At 39.8% G+C, this 6226-nt stretch overlaps 1 pseudogene; it reads left to right on the forward strand.

Moving 5' to 3' along the window:
- Positions 1–3830: 3830 nt before the first annotated feature.
- LOC146549514 (uncharacterized) lies at positions 3831–5221 on the forward strand (annotated as a pseudogene).
- Positions 5222–6226: the final 1005 nt, after the last annotated feature.

The raw sequence follows: 6226 nt of genomic DNA on the forward strand, positions 1-6226 counted from the left end.
TGAGCACTTTGAGAAAACATGGCTGTACATTGGAAGACTCAGTGATTTCAGAACTGGTCAAAGACCTTTGCCGGCTAAGCCCTGTCTGTGCTGCTTTAAGAGTGGAAGGGCCTTTAAGCAGTCAGTTCAGGAGAGAGCAATTTAGAAAGGAGCATCTCTCATTGACTGAACCTGTTGAGTACATACTTGATAGTACAGATAATAAAACATTTCAGTATATACCAATCCTCCCATTATTATCTCAACTTGTGGACAACAGAGACATTCAAAACACAATATTACAAAACAAAAGGCCATCTGATGTCTCTTCGGAATACAAATCATTTAATGATGGATCTTTACTAAGAGAAAACAGCTTTTTATGTGAAGATGAACTTAAACTCCCACTCATCCTTTATATAGATGACTTTGAGATATGCAACCCTCTGGGAACATCCCGCAAGAAGCATAAAGTCACAGCTGTGTCTTGGGTGTTTGCAGACATACCTGCCACCTTGAGATCTATACTGATTTCCATTTACTTAACCATTTTATGCAAGGCAAATGATGTCAACCAGTTTGGCTATGCAAATGTTTTGGACCCACTGCTCAAAGATTTGAAGTCCTTTGAAGATAATGGTATTTTTGTTTCAAGTCTGGGCAAAGTGGTCAAGGGCACTGTACTTGCTGTAGTCGCTGACAATCTTGGCGCTCACTCAACAGGCGGGATTGTTGAAAGCTTTTCAGCTTCACATTTCTGTCGCTTTTGCATTGGCGAAAGGTCACAGATCCAGGAGCATGAAGTAGGAGAAGGACTGTTTCCTCTACGGACTAAGTCCAACTATGCCATCCATGTCAAAGCAGCACTGTCTGATCCTGCAGAAGCTCACCACTGTGGAGTTAAAAGACAGTGTCCAATCTCAGACAGACTCAGTCACTTTCATGCTACATCAGGTTATCCCCCAGATGCTTTGCATGATTTGCTTGAAGGGATTGTACCTGTTGAAATTTCACTCTGTCATGATGTGTTAATCAGGAAGAAATACATATCTCTTGAGCAGCTCAACCGTTCCATCCGCTTCTTTCCTTACAAATGGAGTGACAAAACAAACTGTCCACAACCCATTGCCCCAAATTTCACAGCGCGAAAAAGTGTAGAAGGTAATGCACACAAAAACTGGTGTTTGTTGAGAATGATACCACTCATGATTGGTGACAAAGTACCAGAAGATGAGCCTGCTTGGGAGGTTTTGATGACCCTGAAAGATGTTGTTGAGCTTGTCATGGCTCCTCTCCACACAGATCACACAATAGGATACATGCAAAGTAAGATCTCAGAACACCGTAACAGATATTTAGAAGTGTTCCCAGAGGAGAAACTAAGACCAAAACATCACTTTCTCGAGCACTATCCTTTGCTTACAACTGTTTACTTGTACATTTCTGGACTATGCGATTTGAAGCCAAACATCGATTCTTTAAAAGGATTGTGAGGCAGACTGGGTGTAGAAACATCCTCATGACAATGGCAAGAAAACACCAATCGATGATTGCGTATCATACCCACGATTACAACCACCAAAGGCCAGCACTGTGAGTGTCCCAGAATCAAATCAAATCAAATCAAATCACTTTTTTTTTTTTTTTTTTTATTGTCACAGAAGACTCAAGTGGCAGTCGATGTTCTAAAAGACAGCATTAAGGAGTCCCTTGCAAGGAAGTTCCCCAGGGAAGACTTTGTGAACATGACAAATAAAGCAACCATTTTAGGCACAGACTATAATATTGGCATGATGCTGCCGTTTGGCTCAACAGGAGGCCTACCTGACTTTGCAGAAATCCATCAAATAGTCATTGTGCACAGAACTCCTGTGTTTGTTCTGAAGTTGCTTAGAGGCTGGTACTGTGAACACCTGAGGAGTTTCAAAGTAGAGCCCACAGGAGAGACAGAAATCCTTAAACGTTCTGAACTGAAAGAAACATTGCCCTTATCTCCCTCTTCTTAAAATGACAATCAAAAATTATTTATTCAAAATTCTACTGAACTAAATCTCTGCTTTTATTTCTCTGGCAGAAGATAATGAAGAAAATATATGCATGTAAGCTTATCAACTATTAATAACCTGTCTCAATTTCTTTTCTTTCTCTGTCTCTACAGCTGAGGAAACACAAACCAAACAACAATGGCAGTCCAGTTAAGAGTCGTTTTAGAAGAACACAGCATTCATAAGTTGACACTTCCAACAGGAATTCCTAATACAGTGGAAGATCTTGTTTCCATAATTACTGAAACTTTCCAGCTACATGGGGAATTTGGACTGCTATACCAAGACAAAGACTTTGACAATCAGTTTTTCAGTGTCATCTCAACTGCTGACTTGTATGACAAGGCCACTGTTAAAGTGATCCTTAAAGAGCCAGTAATCACCCTTGAATTACAACCAGTATGTGAATCAGGATCATCGTCTGCATTGAACTCTTCGGCTTCAGTGAGCACTCATCCTGCAAGTACTACTGAAACGGACATCTGCCCTGCCAATCATGATGCACCCTCACAGGTGTCCGACTGCGCATCGTCAAGTTCCAGTGACACCATCATTCTCCCTGATTCATGTCGCCCTGCTGCGTGGCCAGTGCCATTTCAAGTACCGGAGTTTTCCCGAGACATACAACTAATCCTTGCTGAGGCAAACAACTCATATCGCAACACTGGAAGACCTTTCATGGATGCCAGTGTTAAATCAGCAACAATGTTTTTTTTCAGTTTTATTTGTCATATGCAAGTTAGCACAGGGTCAACATTGCAATAAAATGTGTTTGACGAGCAGCAGTCACTCAGCAGCATGATACAGTAGGAGAAAATATAATAAAAATAAAAGAAAATAATAAAGAAAATAGAAAAATAGTAAGGAGCAAAATATTAGAGAGACGTGGTAAAAGAGAAAAGATGACTAAATATATATGTATCTATAAATATAAATATATGTACACTAGTGATTAAATAAGAAAATCTTGAAAAGAAATGTGATGGGAGGGCAGATGGGATATTGCACAGGAATGAGCAGCAGAAAATTACAGTATTGCACTTTTAAATATAAATATCAATGACAATAAAGTGGAGTGACCAGTGCAGATTAAACAGAGTACTTGTGAAGCTGCAGGTAGCTTCTGAGTGCTGTGTTGTGTGTGTTTAAGTGTTGTGGTTGAGGTGTCGTATGGCTTGGTGGTAAAAACTGTTTTTGAGTCTTGTAGTCCGAGCACACAGGCTCCTGTAACGTCTGCCAGATGGTAACAAGGAGAACAGCTGATGTGCTGGGTGGTCTGCTCTGTGGGTGGCTGTGGTCCTTGATGATGCTGTGTGCTTTACGGAGGCATCGCTGGAGATAAATGTCCTGAATGTCCTGCTGGCAGAGCAGCTTCCGTACCAAACTGTGATGCAGTGATGCAATGCAAGACCTTGCAAAAGTAATTTTTTCGTACACTGCTTACCCAACCAATCAGCAGATCCTCTCAGTGGCTGAAGCCTTGGTTTCAAAGTTTCCGTGTCTTATTATCATTTGCCAGCTTATATGGCTGGCAGCAGCGCATAAAAAACAAGATGCACAATTACCGTGCCAAGCTAAGATCTCGAAAATTTTCTTACCTGGAAATTGAAATTAATGCCTTAAAAAGGTAGCATCCAGCTGATGCAGTGCCATCAAAGAATGTAAAAAAGCCAACAAAAAAAAGCAGAGGTTAATTATCTCCCTCCGCATCCTACTGGAGAAACCCAAGAGACACTGGAGAAAGAGAGGCTGGAATTAATTTATGAAATAACAAAGAAAAACAATGCAAATATAATTGCAGATAAAATGAATAAAACGTTCTCTAGCCAAAGACTTGGAGTGGTCAGCCTCTGCCCCTCTGTGGGTGAGTTAAAAGAAAGGTGGCCAGCATTATTCACTGAGGCTCAGGTGAGTATGTGTGATAACTATTCCTATCCACCAAAAAACAAATGTCAACAAATTGAAATGTCTTTTTTTTTGTCCCCTTACTTCTTAGCTCATCGAAGAGTTCAGACACATCACCACAGTTTCTTTGGTGGAGACATTCATGCTGAAACTTGATGAGTACACACCAGGTCTTTTGCAGCTTATGCCTGCCAAAGGAGGAGCCGCTGGTTCCAAGATGAGACCTCTGCTGGACACTTTGAATGACCTATGTTATTTGACTTTTTTCACAAATATGTAATTATGGAGGGCTGCAGTGGGTAGCAAGAAGGTCCTGGGTTCAAATCCCGGCCCAGGGTCTTTATGCATGGAGTTTGCATGTTCTCCCTGTGCATGTGTGGGTTCCCCCCGGGTACTCCGGCTTCCTCCCACAGTCAGAAAGCATGGCTGTTAGGTTAATTGGTCTCTCTAAATTGTCCTTAGGTTTGAGTGTGTGCGTGCATGGTTGTTTATCCTGTCTGTCTCTATGTTTCCTTGTGATTGACTGTCCAGGGTGTACCCAGCCTCTCACCTGTTGAAAGCTGGAGAGAGGCATCAGCCATGTTTTTGTTTTTAAGTAATTCAGTCTTAATGTAAGTAAATCACTCGACTTAGTCTTTTCACTAAATTGTATCTCCCTACAGACACAGAGCATTGAGAAGAAAAGGGATCTCCTTATCTGCTGCCTCATTACCTTCCTCGGGGAAAGACAAGAAGATCTTTTTCATGACTGCCAGGTTTGTCATATTGATAACAGTTTACTTATTAACTCAAGGGATCCTAATGTTCTTCTCTCCTGTCCTCTCCTATCCCCTGTTCTCCCCTTCTCCATTCATCTTCTGTCCACTCCCCTCTTTAGATCAACTGAAATATATTGAAAAAGCATCTTAAATAAAATAAAATGTGTGCATGCTTTTTGTTTCTTTCTTTTTAACATGTAGGAATGTGAGGATTACACAGACAATATGATGAAGGTGATCGTGATCCACAACATCATGGCTGAGGAGGATCCATCAGATGTGTCCATTGTGATTGAGGGAAACCAAGTGATGGAGGGATGTGGAATCCGAACAAAGGCATGTGTACTGCTGATGGGACTGATATATGCCCTCAACCTCGAATATCCGAAGGAGCTGAAGAACACATTTGACACTTTTCAAAAACTGTTTTTGGAAATAGACGGGGCGAAACTACTGACCTAGGTCCACTGCCTCAAAAATAAGCTTATGCAATGCACACACCTTTCCCCTCTTGTTCCCAGAGGACATAGCTAGATGGAGCTGTAATTTTTCTTCTGACAGCAAGCACAGAAACTATTGAATGTTGGTGTTAGTGTTCTGTTCTATCTATCCATATGTTTGATAACGTACATGCACAGAAACAACCTTGTAGAGTTTCTGTGCTTTTGGCTTTTAAAATGGACTGAGTGGCCTTTGAAAGTGTTGTCTGCATTAGCCGTTGTGTTGCACTTTATTCTGTATTTTTATGGGATAAAAACATTGAGATGATGAACCATTTGAATATCTTTTTTGGGGGGGTACATTTTACCTTATATGAATAGGTAATGTTTATCAACTGATAATAATTAAATTTTATTACTAATTATCAGGTATTACCAACTAGCAAACAAGAGATAATTTTACCTAATTTCAATGAATAAGTAGCTGTTGAATGTATACATAAATATGGGGTAAATTTTACCCAATTTAATTAAGTATTTCATAGCTTTTTATTGAAGTTATTTTATACACAATATATTGAACTAAATATACCCCAAAAAAGTCAATGCAAATTGTTACCTCAGATTTATTGGGTAGATTCTATAGATGACTTTTTACAGTGTAGATTAATTGTAGATAGTTTTTTGGTGAACCTCTACCCATATTTACTTCTGAGAAGCTCTTTCTATACCTGATAATGTTACTGAACCAATGCCAGTCAACCTAATTACTGTTAATATGTTCCTTCAGCTTTTTCTCTTACTTTTTCAGTCTTTTGTTCCTTTCTCCCAACTTATTTGAGATGTGTTACTGCCATTAGATTAAAAATAAACCATAATTTCTCATGAAACAGTAAAATGTTTCATTTTAAACATTTTATACGTTTCCTCTGTTCTGTTGTGAATAAAATAAGAATTTATGAGGTTTGCAAATCACTGATTTCTGGTTTGGATTTTTAGCTTAAGTGCTGAATGGCCTGGCGTGAGTATAGCCCCCTATTGCCATGGGTAATCTGTCTGTCAGTAAGAAGGCTGTAAAACTGATGATGACTGTGGCCTC

This window comes from Mchenga conophoros, linkage group LG22 (genome assembly GCF_057382185.1).
Source record: "Mchenga conophoros isolate Kocher_MC1m ecotype Shallow Benthic linkage group LG22, M_conophoros_male_GT1.1, whole genome shotgun sequence".
NCBI lineage: Eukaryota > Metazoa > Chordata > Actinopteri > Cichliformes > Cichlidae > Mchenga > Mchenga conophoros.